General features: G+C 47.1%; 1 protein-coding gene across 1 annotated transcript in view; it reads left to right on the top strand.

The window, feature by feature from the left end:
• Positions 1-206: 206 nt before the first annotated feature.
• The window catches only part of Sema2a (Semaphorin 2a), a 339,187-nt gene continuing 316,794 nt past the window's right edge, over positions 207-22,599 (top strand). The window contains exons 1-2 of the mRNA XM_070665271.1: positions 207-820; positions 12,305-12,399. The gene's annotated coding sequence lies outside the window, so the exon portion shown is untranslated. The remainder of the gene's footprint in view (positions 821-12,304; positions 12,400-22,599) is intronic.

Consider the following 22,599-nt stretch of genomic DNA (forward strand, 5'->3'; position numbering starts at 1 on the left):
AGTAATCCCACTCGTCGTTTTGTATTTAATATCGTTCGCTGAAAAAATATTTCGGAACGACAAGACTGCGTTACGAGTGCAGCGAGCGCAGCGCGCGCGGAGCGCGCGGAGCGTCCGTGCATCAATCCGCCTCGGACATTTTCGACCGGCCATTAAAATTTTCTTCGGCAGACTCCGACGACGGCCACAGCGCGGGAGAAGCGGGAAGATATTCGCGCCTCGTCCGTCTTCTTCGTCGCGGCCGGGGTTCTCATTCAGTTTTGAGAAAGAGATTTTTTAAGGAACTCGAGAAGGACAAAGTGCGCGGAGGACATTTCGTATCGCGGTCGGTCTCGTTCGCCGCTTGGAGCAAGCAAGTTCTCGGCATCGTTCTTCCCGCCGACGAGGATCGACTGGAGAAGTAAAAGTAACCTCACTTTACATCGCGGACAGTTGTCTTGTACCGGGATCGAGAAGGACTCGGCGAAAGTAAGCAAAGACACGAACATCGAGAGTGCTAATCTGTTCAAAGAATGATCGTTCGTCGCGCTTTTTAATTTAAATCGTAATAAATCCGCCGCGATAAACCATCGTCAATATTTCGGTCGTTCGTCTCTCGAGTGAGTGTTTGTGATTAGTGATAGTGATTTAAAAAAAAAGCAGAGCAGTGTAATACAGTGTCAAGAGAAGTGAAGTGCTACAACACGCCAAAATAATCCAGACTCTGCCACGGAAGAAGGAAGGACGGAAGGAAGGATGGACGAAAGGAAGGACGGACGAAAGAAAGAAAGGACGGACAGACGGAAAATATTTTACTCTAACCTAACCGAAAGCTACAAATGTAAGTAAACCAGCAACACGCCGTCGAGCGTAAATTACTTAATTGTAATAATCGTATAAAAATTATTATAATTAATTGACGTTCCCAATTAAAATGTTTCCCTTCCAAAAAAAAGAAACGAATTGGGATCTTTTGAAAAACCGTGTGTGCGTGGTGCGTGTATGATTTCTTCCAGTGTTAAAAAAAATTTTTATCCTTTGCGAGAAATATCAATTTAATTGCTCCCGTCGGAAATTGAAGCGCGTTTGACATTTTTTTTTTTTCTCCCTCGCGATACTAAACCTCTTTCGTTATTATTTGTCGGACATTTAGTTGAACGCTCTCGATGCTTTCCGATCCGTGGAACATTCGCCGATCTCTACGGTGAAGATTAAATATATTTATTCAATCAGTTTGCGGGCTGGATACGGTACATCTGGCACTCGGAGCGGTACAACGTTTGTGCCGGTTCCTGAGGGCGACTCATTCACAGAGATGCAATCTGGCAGTTTTCCAATTGCAATCCGCGCGATCCACCGCCCGCGGACGTTAAATAAAATTCAATTTTCCACGTGGGGACCATTTCGCGGGTAGCTTCATTTTTGTGAGCAACTGATTTTAAATCGTGCCAAAATCAAATGTACAATCATTTCGCCCCATTGGGGAGGCCTTGTATCAAATATAATTGCCGCTTTTGAGAGGACAGTTAAGTAATACCGTCGGAATCCCATTGAAATATTCCCTTCCAGGCCCCCCCCCCGCTCTTCCCCCTCTTGTCGATAACGCCGGGAAATACCCGGTGGCTTGACCCAGTTCATCGCCCTCGCGATGAACCTGTTTTGTCGCCACCTCCGGGTGACAAATGAAATCCCCCAGAAATTTAATACCGCTTGTGTGGCGCCGGCGCTATTACATTTCATAGATCGCACTGCGACGGTCCGGCCGTTCGTCCCAGCAGGTTTTCTTGTCCCTGTTAAGGAGAAGCTATTGCCAGGATTGTACAACAGGATTACGAGGACGTTGGTCGTTGCTCGCGCCTGACCAGAAATTTATACCGATGTTTCTTGCAGCGTGTATACAAAAAGGCTTCAGTTGTTTCAATTCGCAAAAACCGTCCCGGTAATAAAGCGGCCCCGGGTGCAGTGGTCCTTCACTTCATAAATAACGCTATTAATTTACCCCGGTTGAGGCGGGCACGATCCGTTCGGACTATATATCCCGAAGACTCCGCGAAGCGCTTTAAAACTAATAAATCCTCCGGCGGGGATTTACACGGGGCGCGGCTGAGCGACCTTCTCTCGATCGGTCACTTAATTGCGATCTTGAACCCTTTAAACTATCTCTAATTGAATTTCCCGATAATGACTGAATATCCCCAGGTGGGGATCTCATAAAACTGTCCGCGTGATAATAAAGAATCGTCCTCTTTCGTCTATTCGCGCGTTCTGGCCGTCGCTCGCCGAAGAAACCGGCCCGATTCCGCTAGATGCGAGTAGGAAAAAAAAAAAAGAAAGAAAAAAAATAATATAAAATAAAATAAAATAAAAGTAAAGAGGAGCTCTCCTCGGGATCTTGCGACAGGCGCGGACTCGCCAGTCCGATCGGGTTTCTGAAAGCTTTCTACTCGAAGGGAATCGGGGTCCATGCGGACCCGATAAAGTAGGTATCCACCTACTCGCCCGTTTTCCACATCCGCGGGATTTCCAGGATTTCATTATGGCGCCGGTTCTCGCTTGGTCGCCATGGTGACTATATACGTCGGGCGTAATACGCCGCCACCCTATCTTCTTTAGTTTTCCTAAAAGGTGGAAGATTCTCGGTGACAAAACGATGCGGACGCGTCGGCGTCGACGAGAGGAGAGCGTACGTTTACCGTTGCGATTTACTTGCGTGACGCTACGCAGCTTAAACGTTCAATGACTCGGTGTGTAGACGTCGGGATATATCAGGATTGCATTTGCGATAATGAAAATGTAAGACAATGGGAATATTTCATGGGATGTGGGCGAAGTATCTCTCCCGATAAAACGAAAATTTAATGCGCGAAATGTACAGACTCGCACGCAACTTTTCTCTTCCCTTCTTCTTTTTTTTTTCTTTTTTTTTTTAATATTTTATCAACACTGTAATTAATAGTCGGGCGTTTATCGCAAGCAATGTTTTTGAATAAAATATTTTTCGAGGCACGTTAAAACTGACACAGAAATATAAATGACACAATCGGCATGAAATAATTAGCGTAATTTTTAATATACGTTTAATGCACATTTCGACGCGGGGAATTCCCAAATGATTTATGGATTTTCAATTTTCAAAAGAGCTGAAATTTATACCGAAAAAAAAATATATATATATTTGTATCGTAAAAATATTACGCGAACCCGCGCCTGTGTGCGTGAGCAGATAATAGGTTTATAATCGATCAGTTCTACCTTCGCGCGCGGTGTCTCTCTCGGTTTTCCAATATCGAGGAACGATTTCCAGAGAGTAGAGAGTAGCAGCCTTGGATTCCACTTCCACGCGCCATTCGACTCTGCAATTTTGCTTTTCCACGCGATTGCCTTTTTTATTTTCCCGGAGTTCGTAATTACGCGGACTGCGTCGGCGGCGGCGCGGCGCGGGGGAGAGGAAGAGAAACAGTTTCGGCGATGCTGCGAGGATCCCGGCACCGTCTTCGCCGCCGCGAGCTTATCCGCTGACCGTACCAAAGCGAACGATAAAGAATAATCATTTGAATAGAGCCGTACGGATGAAGGGGCAAATTTAATATGCAAATGGCGGGGGCATTACGTCTCTTTTATTCTACTCCGGCCGAGCGGGAAGAGATGCCCGGATGGCGCTCTTTGCAGATGAAGGAAGAGACGAAGGGAAGGAAGTAGACGGCGGGGACGGCGGCACGAAGAAAAAGGGTAAGAAGATGAAGAGTACCGACCGGGAGACGGGAGGGGGTTGAAAGACGCCGCGAAGAGAAGAGGGAATGAGAAAGAGACGAAGAAGCGAACCGAACGAGACGGTCTAAGTAGTTTTGCATATCTGCTTCATTACTCTGAATAACGCGAAGAAACTCCTTACACCTGGTCGGCCCATCTACTCCGCCGCACTCACCCTTTTCCGTCAACTCCCTTCCTCCCCCCTAGCCCCGTGCTTAGCGTGTGCTAATGACCAAATCTTTTTCGCTGTCCTAATTATGCCGGTTACCAATCTTGCGCGCGCTCACGCTCGAGGAGACAGGGAGAGGTATCGCCTCTGGATATTTTTACCGACGTAAAACAATTAATCATTTCCATTAATTTGTCTGTCCTGTAGCTCTACGTATATATTTTTTTTTTTTATGCGTATCGAGAAATCCCCGGCACGCTACAAGCGCGGAATAACTGTAACGCAATGAGCTTCCAAGTTTTTGCGCGGCTTCCTCGGAAAGACGTACTCCGCGATTTTCAGTGGGATTCATTTTAATGGCGGTTGCGCGTTATTAAAAGTTTTGTAATTTTTTTAATCTCACCGTGCGGTTTCGTATCATCGCCTCTGTCTGCCCTGCTATATATCGGAAGCGATTAAAGCGCACGTTATTACGTGCCTTCGTTGCAGACGTGCCGATATTACGGGCGTTTTCCATTTTCGCGTCAATCACACCGTATGCAAAATCCCCCCCGAAAAAAAAGGAAAAAAAAAAAAAAATAGAAAAAAAAATCCGGATTCCGTTAATTCGCAAAAATTGTCGTAATCGAAATATATCCGTTTTATATGTAAATACGAACATTTTTTTTTTATTCGACAAATCACTCGTTTGATGAGATGGGCTGCAAAAATATAACGCCAATTCTCGCTGTCGCGTGCATGCATATCGGGTAGAAATGCGTCGCTTTCAACGAACAGTCCGTTGATACATTTTCCCGGAGTATGCCCTGAGGTGGTTCGCGGGAATCGAGGAATTCGGGAACAAAGGTTACTGCCGGCGGATGAGAGAGCCAACGAGGCTCGAGGGCGAAGAACCGGAAGTTCCCGTCCCCGTTCACGCCCTCGCGTCTCTTTTGTCGTAAACTCCATGCCGGCGACCGGGTGACGCAGCACCTCGATCGGACGTTTTTGACATCCCACGCGTATACAGCGGCGTTTACTAGATGAGATCAAACTGCGATGGCGATAAAAGCAAATGGCATGGCTGGGAGAAATTCGGGGAAAGCGGATTGTACGCGATTCACTCGGCCTGCTGGGAGGCGATCTGAATGTTTTCTTTTTTTTCTTTTCAACAAAGTATCGCTCGCGAGTATATTGAAATCGATATTGCACCTGATGTATGATACGATAATTAATCGGACGTTTTAAATACCAGACTCAACGTTAACGTTTACTAAATGTTTAACGATCGCGTAAATCGTGGAAGTAAGAGTTTCGTTTTCCGCGCCGATTCCCGAAACTTCACACAGGCGCAGATAAAGAGCTTAAGAAAGTTCGTATCGATTCATTTATCTAAACGAGAAAAACAGTTAAGAGGGCCACCTCGGTGAGAGACGAGAAGATTTTTTTTTTTGCAGATAACGAGTGGGCCGTAGATTTTAAGAGCGCTTTACGAATGGCCTTTTCTTTCCGCGAGTTCTCTCTCCGTCCCGGTCCAGGTCTAATGTAATCAAGACCCGCAGACCCGCACGGAAGCGGGGGCTACTTTCGGAACGGTCGCTCACCGCCATTGCCCCACGTCGGGCTGGGTATAAGTCACTTTGCCGATACTTTGATCCCTTCCGCGCGTAACGAGGTTACGAAGAGCAAAACGTGCGGCCCGCTGTTAAACCGCGCGGTCAGCGGGCACGCCGATGGGATTCTGCGAGCTCGAACCCGTTGCGCTCTTCAGCGGCGCGATCGCGCGGATTTTTATGTGCATGAAAAAAAATTGAAAACCTATCGAGGACTTGAATAAAAAACGATCAAATTTTTTAAGTGTACAACGCGTGTCCTTCCGCATGCAAATACTCGGGCAGGCAAATCGCTTTTTACAAGTACAAATTTTTGTCTTTTTTTTTTTCTCTTTAATCAGCTCAAAGTTGAATTTTTACCAAAAACTACAATGGAGTTGTCAGTCATCTCTATTAAATATTTCTGCGCTATTTCCTGAACCGTATATAATTTTATCCAAGTAAAAATCTGTTCGGAATTAAGTAGGAAAAAATAGTTTCGTTATTATCTACATATGTAAAATTACGAAAGCTGGAATTATTAATCAAATACACTTAACACGTATATATTTTTAATAATCTATCGACGTGTGGGTTAATTAGGTATGCACATTTGCATTTGAATAGCGTTACGTTACTCTGTCGTATCGAATCTTTACTATCTCAATTTAAAAAAGAAATCAGTGATCAATCAGTTTCCCGATCGATGCGTCGCGTTTCGTTCTCAATGGTTCAATCTTTCATTATCAAGCCCGTCAGGTTATTTTTATTGGGATGTCGTTCGTACTTCAGATGCAGGTTTATCCGGCCGTTTTCGAACACTGCGCTGTTCGGTCGTGTTCCAAGAGTGCTATCGATGGCCACGCTCGGGGCAGCTGGCAACGACCGTTGTCGACTCGCGAGTTTATTGAGCTATACCGTGAGGGTGCGAGATCGGAGAAGAGTCTCTCTCCGTTGTGTGGACGCAGCCGCGTATCGCGTAACGCCCGGAACTTTACGAGGATCTAACGGGCGCGCGATACGGTGCCCCCAGGTATCCGTCGCGAATTTACGAGGCACATCGAGCGAGCCGAAAACCCGCGCGCGGTCGATTTCACGCTCGCGCGTCCCGCTCGCCGTCGGGTGGGAACCCGAACACTTGCATTCGCAAAGGCCGCGGCGCGCGCGCTTGGCATTGTACCCGGAATAAAACCGGCGATCTCCGATTTCGTGCCGCAGGGGGTACGCGAACGACGTACGTCGATGGTCCTCTTATCTTGTTTACATCGATGCTCCTTTTTTTCCCCCGCGATCAGTAATTTCCTCTCGAGCGGGAAGATTTCTCGGTCTGAATACGGGCGAGGTACCACGAAGCACGAGAGCAGATCGGCTTAAGGATTCAAAGAATTCCACGATGCCCTCTCGACGAAACCGAGGAGTGCGCTCGCGGTCGGATCGGACCTGTGATTTTACGTGGACGATTTTCAATGGGGAGAGGGAAGGAAAAAAAAAAGAAAAAAAAAAAAAAATCGTCGTGTAATGTGAAGATAACGTGAAATTGTCCAGCGGGTATTCGACCTCCCCGGGCTTTGCGAAATTTATTTCCACTCTGCGAGCGCGCCGTTTCGAGGGGTGGAAACGATTCGGACGGTCAAGAGAGATTGAAGGTTGAACCTTAAATGATAGCTTGGAAGAGGCACGGGAAAATACCATCTTAGGTAATTTGTGTGGGAGACGGCGAGTGTGTCGTTTCTCTCGTTTCGCCACCGTCTTCCCCTTTCGCGTTTCCTCCTACACTCGATCCTTTCCACGCTCTCCTCGTAGCCCTTGTTCCCCCGCCTAAAATCTTCCGCGTTTCGTCCTCTTCGTCGAGTATAACTTACAGACGCCATTAAATGCCAGGAGCAGGTTTAAACCTCCGGCGGGCCAACGAGTCCTTTTGTACGAGAGTGTAAAGATTTCGAAGCCCACCAAAGCAAGTGCTCGGGTCGCGAGCAATGCCCACCCTCTCGTAACCCCGGCCACCCCTTTTACAGCTATCTATTCTAAATTTTGACAGCCGGCTGCTTGGGTGCGAAGGGTGACCCGGCGCGTCTTTCGTCGTCCCCGAGGGTCCTCCAACAATTCGTCTCGCAACTCTTCACAAACCGCGCTGTAATCAAACTGCTTAACGCACTCCGCCCGTCGCCCGAGGAATCTGCGCCGGGCGTGTGACGTTACGATTGTCCCGCGGGTAATGGGCTCCATTGTGCCGCGGGTAAATTAATTAGATGGCAAGTCGCCGGAAAAGATTGCAGAGAGCCAAGAGGGCCGGATCGCCGCTAACTCGCAATGCAGGATGTAAACCGATCCCTTCCCATCTCCGATTTTCCTTTTCCCGTTTCGCCGCGGTGCGCTTCCGCCACGCTTTCGCACCGGCAGCAAGCTATACGGATTTCGTTCGACTGTCTCGTTCGAAATTGCAATTGTATCGGTTCATCCATATTTAAATTCAGCGCATAGATTTGCCGCCGGCGAAATCCTATTATCGGCCGACAAAGCTGGCGCCTTATATCGGCGCAAGTGACATCCATTTCCGCGTACTATTTAAACGTGGGATGAATTAAATTGGACGCCTATATAAATCCTTAGAATCCCTGTGTGTACCGGCTCGGGCCGCAGATGTTCCTCAGCGATTGTCCCCATAAAAAAGTCTCCCTCCCACAGTCGTGGACGATAAAGCAGGCGGTCGGATGGAAATTGAAAAGTGTAAAGCGACCCCGACATTCGTCGTTATTTCGCTCGTTCGGACATTGACGATTCGAAATTGTCCTTATCAGAAAAATACGAAATAAAAGTGCCGATCGTCTAACAATTTCTTCTTATCTTGTTATCGTTATTATTTCTTTTCTTTTTTTTTTTTGACGCGGATTATTATTACGCGGATAAAATTCATTTCCGTGCCACTTGCCTCATAATACTTCTTATCTTTTTCGACGACATCTTGGTCAGCTTGTATCTCATCGTTGTCAGTTTGCAGAGCTAAGATTCCTGGGCGCAGCCCGTCGGAGGAAAGTTTAGAAGACGAGGGGGATAAAAAATATTGATCTTGTAACACATGTCTCGTAAGGGTTAGCCTACATTCCCGAGGTTTGTCAACTCCCCGTCCTAAATCAACAGACGCCGACGCCTTGCCTTTCGGCGCTTTGTTGACACCGTCTTTTTGCCTCCCCCGTTTACGTCACGTTTACGACGCTCCCCGACAACGTGCGCCTCGCCGAACAATCTCCACCGGCGGGACGGGGGCGAATTCCTTACTCACGTAAAAGTCGATTGCGTGCCGGTGAAATGCGCCGATGGAACGTCGAACGCTGGTCGGAGTTTCTGAAGAAACTTATTTTTCCATCTAAACGTTTTCGCACGCTCGACGGCAGACGTTCGCTTCCAGTCTGCGCGCGTTTCCTCGGCTCGCCCGTGAGAAAGCGAATATTTGCATTAACGCGAGCGTTTCCTATCTCGGAATTTTCGAATCTCCGCAAATATTCGTGCTCTGCATTTTTCAAAGTCGTCGATTTCCGCTATTTTCGCAACACGCCGGGCCGCTTTATGCCTCGCGCAAAAGGTGCATTATGAATTTGATCCGAATTCCCGTGCGCCGTACGAAGGCACGTCGTCGTTAATACTTAAAAACCACGAGGAACAGATGCTACCGGACGATGATGGATGCTGATGCCTAACAGCGGCTTCAGTTAGGCCCGCTTTACATACGCTTTAGCGGCGTACAATGTATGGTTGTCTAACCAGTTAATCAATTTCACATCCTGCACCGCTATTTTAGCCGTATACACGTCCGTCCGTTTGCATCGCGAGGACAATGAGAACCGTGCCGTGTAATGGGTCGACGAGCTTGGCCACCGGCTTGTAAATCATAGGGTTTTACTATTTAACGATGCTTCAGTGCGTTCCGCAAAATATACGTTCTTACTTATAATTCGGTCGCATCTAAAAGGGATATCACAAAGCGCAGAACTTTGATTCAAATGTTATTGAGAAAAAAAAAAAAACTGTTAAGCTAGCGGTAAGTAAAAAATTTTTTTTTCTGATAAATTGCGTTTGTAAAACTGAAGCGAATAGTTCGTTAATCTTTCGGATATATTTCCGCGTCATATTTTTTATTGCTTTTTTTTTTCGCGGACTATGTCGTGGGCAGCGCGTTTTAACGAGAGGCAACGTAAATGGCTCATGTCATCTATCCATACGTATATGCGCACGCATTCACGCTCACGGTCTCGCGCGTACGTAACGTCACATGCATGCGGAATTAATTTTTGCTCACGACGGACTGCTGACAGCACGTCTAGGGCCACTCGAGACGTGCTTATTCGCACCCTCATTAAGTGCATCACACGCCTACTTTTTTAACCCGCGGCGATTTTTTTTTCTGTCTTTCACGCGGGCAATTTTTCTTAAGCCTTGTCTGAAGAGGATCCGTCATCTCGGTCAAAGTTGCAGATTGCATCGCGGTCATGCTCTTAGATTTAGCTTCAGTCAAGAAACCAAAAAGAGAGAGAGAAAGAGAGCGAAATGATTATAATTTTCAAGAAAATCGGGCACTGCGGCGATTTTCAACCTCGTCAATTGGCCATCGTCTAAAGCTCGCTAACTGCCGAGACCGGAGAGAATCCCCGTTTTATTCGCGTAAACCGCTACTTTCGACTGAGTCTAATATTAATGAGAAATTTTAGGAGACCGACTATACACGGTTGTGGTTTAATCTCCTTAAGATCAGACGCCACCGTTAAATATTTATCGGCCGGGGATAATGGTGTCCTGCGCGGGCATTGTTCCGTCGTCGCGGTAGCCTCCGATGAGCATCTATATAATTAATAAAAGCAATGATGGCGAGCGCTGGGAATGGAACAAAAAGCCGAGGTAAGGGTTGGCGGTTCACTGCGGTGACGGGAGTACGCGGAGAGGACGTCCCCGGAAATGAGCATTTGCACGCTCGGCGGAGAGAAAGAGAGAGAGAGAGAAGACGTGGGGCTCTGAAAGAAATTGAATCCTTCGGCGAAATCACCTGTTAGGGTCGCCGTGAAAAGGACCTTGTCCTACGTAGCGCCTTCAAAGGCAGACGAGAAGAAAAGAAGAATCCTCGCGCTTTTCTCGCGTCAAATTGGCACCCCACATCCCGCCCGCCACTCGCCCTTCGCCGTACCGTCCTTTTTTCTCTACGTTGCACCTTGTAAAGAAAGCTACCCGGAGCTCGATAATTAATCTGGTCGGATTATCTTGGGCGTCGCGTGTGCAGAATTAACGTTAAATCGATCCGGCGGTGGGTGGCCGCTTGTGAACGCGGCTTTTTTTCCTCCCTTTTCTTCCCCCTTTTTTTTAACGAAATGTATAATCTAATGTTTAAAATAATTAAAGCGACTTCAAAAATTACTCCTCGAGCGCGGATTAATCGTAGCGGCGATATGAATAAGAAAACAACGGCGTTTTAATTCTTGAATACAGATTATCAAGAAAAGTTTGTAGAACGGTTACGATTCCTTTATTTTTTTTCGCTTTTTTCTCTCTCTCTCTCTCTCTCTTTCTTTCTTGCTTCTTCTGATTTATTTGCCTACTCAGTTTTTCGTTCTCTTTCTCTCTACGATGATTAAATGTAATTTCTGCCGGTTAAACGCGATTGGACTTGAAGCGGTTAGAACCGAATACAGAACAATTGCATTGATTTGGGGGCCGTCGAGAGTACGAGCGCTCGATAATGAATTGTAGAATCGACCCCTCGTGTGATTGCTTCACCGTTAGCGTTATGGTGCATTTTGCAGGATTTCGTCGAGTGGTGCGCTTTGCGTACGTCGAATTCCCTTTGGAGAAATTTCCAGCGAACGTTCAATATCGACGCGCGGCTCTGTACTGGGCCGTACGGCATAATGGCCCGGGCAAATTCCGAATTGTGACGTCCCCGTGCGCGTGTAGTGTCACGTGTCACATGTCAGAGATAGCCGATTCGTTATCATATCTGCGGGAAGCGCGTCGGTACGAAATCGACGGACACGCCGCGCGGCCATTCGGATCTATCCGAATACCGTAACGGGACGATGGGATGCGCTAACGACCACGGTACGGAAATTAATGACGCTCGTCTGAACTATCGAATAACAGTACTTAGGCTCTCATTACCCGAAGTGTACCATTACGGCGTGGTAGGTTAACGAAGGGCTCCACAGATCATCTGTCTTCCGTTACGTTATCATCGCGCAGTCGTACGTACCTCGTTGCGCTACTCGCCGAGAGACGTGTAAACAGCCTCTTGTTTCCCCTCTCCCCTCCTCCCGCCCCCCCCCCGTTATACAACCGCGAGTATTTTACCGCTGATGCCCCCGCCAAACGGCGGGGGCCGCCGAGTAATAAATTCGTAAATCAGCAAGTTGCTGGAAATTAACTGGAAGTTTCGCTAAATTTTTCACCCCGGGCCGTCGCGCGATGTCGAGCCGCTGTCAAAGCCGGAACAATTTTTCTGCCCGCCTGTCCGACGGGGTCTCGTATATTCGGGGTGCGAGCGCGATAAAATTTAAAATATACGACGACGCCGCCACCGTTGCGAAGTGGCTTTAAATTTCCGTTATGCGCCCGCCCAGGTATTTCGAGTTATGGAGTCCTTTCTGATCCGCCTTGCGCCTGCCATTTTTAACTCGCCGCCGTCGTCCCTTCCGGGCGGAGGGTGTGACGGTCTTTTAATATGCGTTCATGTATAATCCGTAATGATATGCGCGATCGTTAAAGACGGTATCGATCTTACGAGCCGTGAGCGGTCCCGCGGCATTTATTAACCCTCGGCGCGGTATCATGCTGAAATATAAATCTTTTGTTACAGATTTGAAGAGTAATTACATCCGCCGGTTTTGTGTTTCAAAAGAACTGTCTCGCTCTCCATCTGGGAACATTGGCCGCTCGGAGACTTTTAACAAGGTATTTAATTTTAATTAATTCCGATACACACTCAGCGAATATCAATTTAGTTTAATGGCACATTGAATAAGCGACGGCTTTACTTTCAGCCGTAGGTATAAACGCGTACATCCAGCTAAATATAAATCAGAGTAATTCCGTGACGTTCCCAGGGATTCGATCTGCAATTAAACTTGCACCGGCAAAACTCGTTAATGTGCGTGCGCTTTATCGTCAGTTACGATGATATTAAATCGGATAATTTCTATTGCTCAGATATAATATCTGATTATTATTTCGTTGTATTTAATACACGCTGCGGGAATCGTAGTCCGGTTCGCTGCAGAGTCCGCGGCTATTGCTCGAGAATATTACACGTTTTTTTACAAGGCACACATTTATACCCCCGCGATCACAGGCCGTCTATTTTAATCTCTATAATGCGACAAATCGACTAACTTTGATCGTTAATTCGGGGCTAACGCATATTTGCGAAACGGCGAAGCATTTTGTTTATTCCGGGATTAATTAGAAATGTTGTTCGATCCACGCGGTTGCCTGCGATAGTAACGAATTCGATTCAGCGCTAAACCGATTCAGACGACTGCTTGTGACACTCCAACGCGTGCAAACATCCACACAAATGCCGTCATTTTTGTCCAATTGACAAAATGCGTCAGCTCGTTAGGGCGCGCTTAATTTCTTTTTTTTTTTTTCAATCGGTGGAAATTTATCGCGTGCAATATCGAATGGCAGCGTTTGTCAGAATTTTTTAAATAAAGTAGACTATTGGTATTAGGATTTATTAACAGTTCGCAAACGATTAATCCGCTGGACGCTTGATATTTCGCTATTTATGAGATAAATCCGAAAATTCCGAAAAAAATATGTTTCGTGGCAAAATGTGCATTAGTCCACAACCTCGTGACCTACGATATATGAGATTAGATTAACCAATATCTAGTTTAGCCACGTGATCACTGGCGATTGTGGGAGTTTACATGATATAACGGATACGTTAATGCGAATAACATCAATAACAACACGCTCGATTGCAACAGGGGGAGAGGAGAATCAGTTTCGCACAAGCCTCTCGCAGATCGGACAAACCACGGCTCGCTTTGTTCGCGATTTATCGATGGGTCCGGTACAAATGGGGTCGTAGCTATCGCGCTATTCTGCGCACGATGTGGTGCGACAGCACGTTCAAAAGCGTCATTTCGATTTCACACCGTCGATTTCGACAGGCGAAACGATCGCTAGACCGTGCTCGCGTTACAATGTGCCCGGTTCACTGTTTACCGACGTCCGTATAAGAGCAGGTAGATAGCGTTTGAAGGGCCGGGGGGGAAACTCGTCAACTCGGTTTTGTTCAGCTAACGAATTCAAAAAACGACGAGCGAGCCGCGAACGGCGGGAGAAAAAATTCGTCATTGTGCCGGTAAAAATCAGATATCTCCGCCGAGCTCGCCGGTAGTCCTACGCTTCTCGAGTTGTCGCATTCTTAACCTACGCGAATCGCCCGATCCGCGGCCGTTTTTCCCTTGAAATGATTTAGCAGCGCTTTGTGAAGGGGAACTTGGTGAATTAGATTCTCGGACACGCTCGGCGCTGACGTCACTGTAATCCGTGCGCGACAGAAACAATGCGATAATCCACGAGTGGTAATCAGCAACGTGGTTGTAAATAGTGAAAAGGGGATGTCTCTCTCTCTTTCTCTCTCTCTCTTTCTCGTATTACACGTTTCCCTTTAATGGCACCGACGTATATACGTACGTATATACACCCGGTGGGGAAGAAAGAGGGAGCCGGGGGTCATGTGGTGCATTATGCGCCCTCATTGTACCCTCGGCTCTTCTCCCTTCTACTCTGCTCTACGAATAATCCTCGCAACAGCGTAACCCCATTAATAAAGCGCTATAAATATTCATCCGTTTGGTGATTTACGGGTTGACCGCGGATATATGGTAAAAAAGTGTTCTTTGCGAAAAATTTTATAGCCGCCTCCTGCGGCGGCCATTATACGGCTGACCCGCGCTTCTTTCCGCTTAGCCGATATATTTTACTTCCGCGGGGGCAAAAATTAAAAGGGGGGTAGGTGGCGGGCCCGCTCTCTTCCCTCACGAATGCGGCCAATGAATACGTACGGTATATACGTATATACTTGTATACTGGAGCGCGTTCCTTTTAATAACGGCGTCTGCGACGTAATAAGGCATGTTAGGCACCCGAAACAGTATTTTCGGCTGTAATATTCTTCGCGAGCCAATTTCATCTTGGGTTTACGTAACTAAAAGATCCTCTTAAATCTTAATTATAAGGCACGGTAACACTGCCCGGGGTTTTTTTAATACGACCGGCGTTCTCCGTGTTATAAAGTGAGCGCGCGATATATCGCGAAAAATTTGCCCGGAGTTTATCGCTCAAAATAACTATTAGGTCAGTGTAATTTTATTTATGCAAACGTCAAATAATGATATGTTAATTGAAATATTTATTTTTCCATTAAATTGACATTTCCAGCGAAAATTAATATTTCACGCTGAAAATGTTTCTAAATTTGAGTTATTATTTTGCGTCAGGAATATTAAATTACTTCCCGCGAACGCTGTACGTATTATTATTTTTTTTTTTACAATTAATATACTCTTAGAGATAATAATGGAAAATAAAATAGATTTTTTTTTTTACCTAAACTTTACTGGGCGCTTTTTATGCAGTGTCTAACAGGCAAGCTTATCGTTCTTGGTCGACACGGAGTTAGCTTCATTATCTCACTTAATGACGCCTTTAATATCAAACGCTCGCGACATCGTCGCTACGCGAACGAGCACTATTTGTATGACTAAATTGGTTGGGCGTTGCTAAAAGGGATGTCGAGAGGAGCGAGGTGCTCGTTCGTACAAGCTACCCTCGGTGGGAAGAGGGAAACTCGGCAGGGGTCGGGTACGCTTCGCAGAAGTTGAGTTTTCTGTTATTACCGTCGTGCATCTATGAAATTGCACGTTACCTTCGAGGAAAGTTCGCACGAGAATTGAGGCATTCATAAAGATATTAATAATTGACTTGAGCGAAGCTCCGACGTGGCTGAAGGTAGATCTCGCCGTTCGCTCGACAAATATTCGCCAAGCCGATTATCTTCTGTCTAGAGGTCCTTATCTTTCCGCGTAATATCTCTTGTCTTTCAAGATTCGCGAGGTGGGTCTTAAAATATTTCGAGCACGGTGCGTGCAAGTAAAAAAAAATATTAAAAAAAAAAAAAAATTAATAAGAATGTAATTGGCAATTTTTCTTTATACCGCTTAAATAATAATAATAATTTCCCGGCATGGTGGGTGAACGAGGTACATCTTAAACTTAAATCGGACAGCGGGACGTTTATTACGGTCGGGTAAAAAGCTCTTAATCCAACGTCGCGCGACCGAACTCATTCGCGTGAACGGCCAGGGCGATAGAACAGGAAACGAGGACATTTAGACTAACTCTTCGTTCCGTGAGGCGGGGAGCGGGGTCCTCGGATCTCGTTTAATATAGCGGCGGGCGCTGTTACCGCGCTCCGTATGTATACGGTATACGTATGAGATCCGCGGAGTCGTACATAGGAGAAGGTGCACCGCCCGGATACATGCGAGCGCGTACGAACGAGCGCGCACGGCCAATCGTTTTAGAGACGGGCACGGCCCGACGATAACGAGCCCGCGGCAGCAAAGGAAACGGAACATCGCGGAATATGCGTACGGAATTTTTCATGCAATCCTATAAATGGAGCGCGGCATCGGCCCCCGGCTACACCGCGGATCGTAGCCTCGGGGCTCTCGCAGCCGCCGTGAGGGTTCTGGCCGACCACCGCCGCGGTATAGTATATGGCGGGTCCGCTCTTCGCTCACTGGTTGCACGTCCCATTGCGCAAATGCGCCGTTTGGATTCCCACCGACGAACACGCGGCGCGAGAGATGTATTTTATGGACGGTTATACGATATACAGGGTGCACCGGCATCGCCGAACGTAATTTCCGGATAGGAAACTCTGGGACGAATTTAGAACCACGTTTTTTTATCCGCGATCAAGGTTGCGGCTGACTCTCGTAGCTCAATATCTGAGCGAATCTCGAAAATTTCACTGTTAAGTAGATCAAATTCGCTCGACGTTGCTGAAGAATCAAGATCGCGGACGCGGATAACTTACTTCCCGAGTATATATATTTTTTTTTTTTCGCCGCGTATTTGTTTACTGTTGTGAGCTGACCAACGCTCGCTCGACTGCCGAATTCGCCGGGCAAACCGGTCCTCGCCGCCCGCCGCCCGCGCGTCCTCCACCATGCGAACTTGGAAAGCGAAGACCTGCCGGCTGATAATCTTACGCAACACTTGACTGTCGAATTCGCCGGGCAGACCGGTTCTCGCCGCCCGCCGCCCGCGCGTCCTCCACCATGCGAACTTGGAACGCGAAGACCTGCCGGCCAGATATTGACACACGCACATACTCACCCTACCGCGGCGGTCGAGCGCGCGTTGAGATAGGTCAGAACGTGCAGTAGAGACTAGTACGCGACGAAAAACGTTTAGATATCTAGCTTTTCTAGCTCGTTATTTTACTAGACAGTCACGAGATGAACCGCGAATTAACCAGCTAATTATTAGGCAACAGTGGGAATCAATTTCCACTCGGGTTATCGTTGACGTTTCTGTTTTTTATTGTAAATTTTTTTTTTAATTTCCGTACTTACTAAAATAATCGTCGGTCGTTTCGGGACACTCTATATGCCGGCGTATTTCCCCGGAAGTCCATTTCCAGCTACGTGGACGGAGGTGTCTGGAGCTGCTGGACGTGTTTTTGGTCCCTTCGGCGGCTCGTATATTTAATTGGCTGTCGCCCTTCGGCCACTGGGGATCGCGCGCACGAGATTTCGGTCGCATCGAAACGCCTCTCCTCTTTCGAGGGACAAGTTGGAGGAAATAGCGTTATAGCGAAGCATGTCTGTAGCCCGCGGTGAATCGTCGAGATGTATCGTATCGACATTATTCTAACGACGTTTCGCTCTTTGAGTCTAAGATACAGATCGCCCGGAAAGGCACGAAATGCCGAGGAAACACGGTTTAATCACGCTTTCAGTTAGCCGCTCGATTTTTTTTTTTCCTCCGTTCTTTTGTGCTCGCCGCTCTTTGCGTAATCCGCGTAAACCGTGTAGTAGTTAGCCGCTCATTGTTTCGTCCGCAGGTTTCGCTAAAAAGCGTTACGGTCACTCGTCCCGGCGGCGCGAAGGCGGATAAAAAAAGTTATCGTCGCTATAAAACTCCAAAGTAACTCGATTTCAGGTCGCTGCATCTAGAATGCGAGCAATTGTAGCAGGCACCCTGCCATAATTACTTGAATTCAGTTCGGAAAGGGTGTCGCCCGAATCCCGCTTTATTGGCTTGCACGCCCTTTAATCAATGCCAGCCGACCCTCGCAATAGATTCTACAGGTACAGCGATGCGCGACGTCGAAGACAACGATAGTAACTTCCGATTGCAAGGGTTTGCCGACGTTCGTGGCATCTGACTGTCGATTGAAATTGCGGGGCTGCAGCAGGGTTCCTAATCACCATAAGCGCAACCGCCCGCGTCTGTGGGAATTAGCAAGTCTATTAAATAGAACACACGCCGAGACGTTAATTGACGATGATTTAATGTCGAAAGCTAATGTAAGTGTCAAATGCGATCGCGAGGTCGTAAACGTTTGCTCGGAACGGGGAATTGAAAATCTTCGTTACGCCGTTGATTAATCAAGCCAGTTTTTTCGACCGATTAATTGTCGCCGGAAAGAGATATAAATTGCGACTGCCAATCGGGGATTATCTAAATTTAATAGAACTCGTTCTCTATCGACTGGGAATCGATTTATCAAAGAAATCGTAGTTTTGAGCGAAACAAAAAGAGCCGGGGGCAAATTATCAAACTCGCGAATAGAACGTCTTCTTTGATAATCCGAGAAGATCGATGACGACGACGGCGGCGCTGTAAAAAGGAATTTATCGACGTACGTCGTAACCGATAAAAACGATTGTAAGTAATGTCTCGAGGATGCGGTTAGCGCACCGCTGCCCGAGGTCTTTAATTAAGGGAGCACTCGTGGCACCGCGTCGCCTTGAATTTTGCGATGCAGCTTTTCTAATTAGGAAAGTGTGTGTGATACTTTTCTAATTAAAAAAGTTTTGCGTCGCAAAACAGGTCGACGTCGCTACCTCCTCCGTTACAGGCTCCTCCACATTCGCGTTTGCATCGGTGTGTAAATGTAAGCCGCGATAAGCACCTGAGAATTAACGGCATTCGGCGAGGAGGAAGACGCGGAGCCTCTCGATCGTATCTTTCGCGCGGGGCTTCAGCCGTTCGGATTGTCGCTCCTCTCTAATCGGATCTTCGCGAATTTCGTTACTCGTTTGAGTTTTTGTTGCCGCTCGAGTGTACCGCGGCGAATCGCGGACCGATTCAATAACGGCAAGATTGAACGAGAAGTCTGGTCGGATTCCTTTTCAACGGCACTCTAGAACAGAACCGGGAGTTCTAACGGTATTTATGGTAACATCGTCGTGGAAACGATTCGAAAGAGGTCCGGCGCGAGGGGAAAAAGACAGAAAGGAGCCGAAGTGGCATTTCGAAAGTTTCTCATTCTTGAAGCCAAAGTTTGCCTTTGAGGATGCGATGAAGCGGGAGCGGGCGGGCGCGCCGAGGGAGTCTCCTCACCTGTCAAGTGCAACCTGTTATCGAGTTACTTAAAGCGGGCCCCCGCCCGGTAAACGTACCGTGATAAGCTTCGTGCAGTTACGTCAAAGTGAGGTATGGCGCTTGGGAAACACGAAGTTTCGCGTACTTATACTTTGTCGGCGTTCTCAGGTGCGCGTCGATACACGAACACGCGAGGGTCGAAGAAGAAGTAACCTTCGGTTTACTTCAGACGCTGATTTCCTCATTCATCCGCCCTTCTATTACAACTCGATAGAAACTCCGCCGGGATCCTAATTAAATCCACGTTGAAAGGATACCATCGACATGTCAGGTGCACGCGGATACGCGCACTAAATAACGCTTAAAAGACATAATTCCTCGTTAATCGCGCGGCCATTCACTTCGCATCGAGCGGACCCGTGTACGCAATGTGTCAGAGTTAATTCTGTTAAATTCCAATTTCGCGAGTAAAGTACGTTTCCCCTCTTGACGTCTTCAGCATCTCGAATATTAATGGGGGAGGCGCGATACTGCGGCGCGTCTCGGCGTAATAGCGGTAATTACGCAACGTCATTTTTCGGGAATGTACATTTCGATGGGAATGACAGCGCCTATCGGGACGGAGAAGACAGGCAGGCAGGGTTACCCAGACTTGTCAGGTAAATGAAGCAGGAATACGCGAGAATGGCAGCGAGCCGCCGGCGGAGAATAGTTGGCAAAGTTAGGAGGCAGTTAGATAGCTATGGCGTGACGACATTAATAACACCTTATTAGCCCTAGGCGCAGCCGCATTCCGTCTGAAGATAAATGAGATCGCGGTCGACTCGCCGCGAGGTACACCTCGCAGTGTTATCGAGAGCAAAACCGTGAATTCCACCGTGACGCTCGCGAGGATCAGATTTTCATGCCTTTCAAACGCGCGGATTCCGAATGATTTCGCGAGGCGCCAAATTTACGCGGAAGATGTACCGTTATTCCGCTAATGAACACCGACGTTAATTCAAATCAATATTCGCAATAAATGACTGTTAATTACGCCGCAGCAATTCGCGTAATCTAATGAAAAATTAATTATTATTTATACGCAGCTTGCAATTACGCGCGACTTATGCATCTCGCATTTTAAATTTATAACGCATGAAATATTTTATATTTTAACGTTTTTTTATTATTCAGTTGTTTACGTATTTTATATATTGTTATTGTATAAATTTAATATATTATTTCGAATCGCTTCGATTAATTCGGCAGATGAGATTGTCCGGTGTATTGCACGAATAGAATATAGCTTATCGAGGCTGCCGTCTAATTAATGACAACAAATTAGGCAAATAAATGGTGTAATTAACGTTACGTAACGGCTGCGCTAGTATGGCACGCGTTATATCTGTATCTTAATTAGTGAGGCTGGTTTGCGTTGATCACACATCTACATATCTTCATCGGTGTACCTGTTTACATTTTATGTCTATAGACACTGATTGTTTGTAGAATGCAGAAGCAGTGTTACACGATAGTTTCTACAGTTCGCCAATTCAGGGACGTAGCCGCGCATCGTCAAAGAAATAATGAACTTTTATAATTAAACGGCATAGCTAGCTTTGTAATTAAAAACAGAACTTTCGTAATTAAATATGCGAATTGTTCTACGGTTGAGCCGCTACAAAAGCTCGATTTCGCGAAAACTAAATCAGATTTCGTCCGCCGTTTTATCTCGATTTCGCAGTCGCGATTCTCCCAAGCTTTTTTCCTCTCCCTCCCGATGCTTTTTAAAAGACCGTAATCGTATCCCTAAAAATCCGTCGCGATCGAAACCGAAACCGAATTTCTTGATTTTATTTCGCGTCAAAGTTCAAGCACGATGTGCAACGTTTTGCAGCCGCGGACACGGCGTGTCGGTCGCGGCCGATCGCATCTGGCTGGGAAAGGCGGCGCGCGGCGTGACGCCGCACCGCGCTGGACGAACGGACAGAATCAAATAACGGAACGCGGTTTGTTTGCAAGCCATCCCTGAACGGCCGGCAGAAACATACAAACCATTCCCCCGATATAGATACGAGCGGCGGGTCTCCCTTCGCGCTCGCACACCGTTTCCGGCTATCGGCACTTGCCTCTCTCTCTCTCTCTCTCTTTCGCCCCGTCCCTTTACCCTTGCGTACTCCGCCCTCGCAATCTGGAGGCCAGCTGAACACGGCAATCAGCACGAGCTGCGACAGATACGCACCCCGCATACAGATATCCGCGGTTTTATTTGGGGCCTCTGGTTAGAAGACGCACGCAAACGACCGCGCGAACACCGGGTGGTCCTGCCACCGGTTAACGGCACGCCTATAACCCTCGGTGGAAACTCATTTTAAGGTCGCTGGTTGTGTCGCAAGGCTAATCCGACTCTTGAGTGATTTTGCAAACGGCGGGGGAAGGAGCTAATTAAGGGTTCAGCTATGTGCGGGACGGGTCATTCGGGCTATTGCGCTGTCGAGGGGGCCACTCCGACCGCGGACTCTCGAAAACGAGACGTTCAAATGAAAGGCGGAACATGCACTCGCTATACATATACGTATAATCCTACGCGACTCGCGATTTCGTACATACCCGATATTAATTTCTCCGAATATTCAGCGAATATAAGTTCAAATCAGACGATAAAAAAAAAAAAAAAAATTATTTATAAAAACTTTATTTAAATGCTTTGCTTAAGTACACCAGCGCGATCTGGAATGTAGATCAACGGCGAATGTAATCGGCCGTTACGTCAAACGAAAGCGCAACGTTTCTTTTTTTTTGCTTTCGAGAACCGAGAAGAGCACTTGTCTAAAAGCGAGTACTGATAATTATAGGACGGTGATTTTAATGAGTTGGCTCTTCGCTTAAGTATATTTCGCGCAGTGCAGGCAAAGCGAATGCGAGGGGTGGATAATGAGATCGCTGCGCTAGACCCTGGTGGGTGTTCTAGTGTCAAAATCCATATTCTTTGCTTGAAAAAAAAAAGAAAAAAGAAAAAAACAAAAAACAAAAAAAAATAGTGGCTCGTGTCGTTACCGGGTCGTAAAATTTTCAGGTGAGTGGAACAACGTCGTAAAAGGAGTACGCGGAAATACGTAAATTCACGTTAAAAAGTACGCGCACGTCGAAATCCGGTAGCAATCGCGTCGGTCACGTTTGCCGCGCAGCGGTGGGTGACGCGAGCTTCGCATTGCCTGATTGCGAGCGACTTAATGAAGACTGGCGGAGCGCGTTTCAATTTGCACGTATGACGCTCGTTTCGCCACCGCCGCCGCGATGATGACAAACGCGGTTTTGCCGAAGGAGCGCGGCGGCGGCGAAAGTGCCGTCGCCGTGGCGGCTGTTTCCGCGGATGCGAAAAATATTAAATTCCCACGGGTATCTCATTTTGATCTCTGCATCTTCCCCGAAGCTGAAGACAGATTGCGAGCGGAATATATAGCTTTTCAGACAGCGCGAGTATATGGGGAACGCCGCGGAAATATCTCCGAGATCCGTATTTATAATCATTCT

Source organism: Cardiocondyla obscurior, linkage group LG13 (assembly GCF_019399895.1).
Source record: "Cardiocondyla obscurior isolate alpha-2009 linkage group LG13, Cobs3.1, whole genome shotgun sequence".
NCBI lineage: Eukaryota > Metazoa > Arthropoda > Insecta > Hymenoptera > Formicidae > Cardiocondyla > Cardiocondyla obscurior.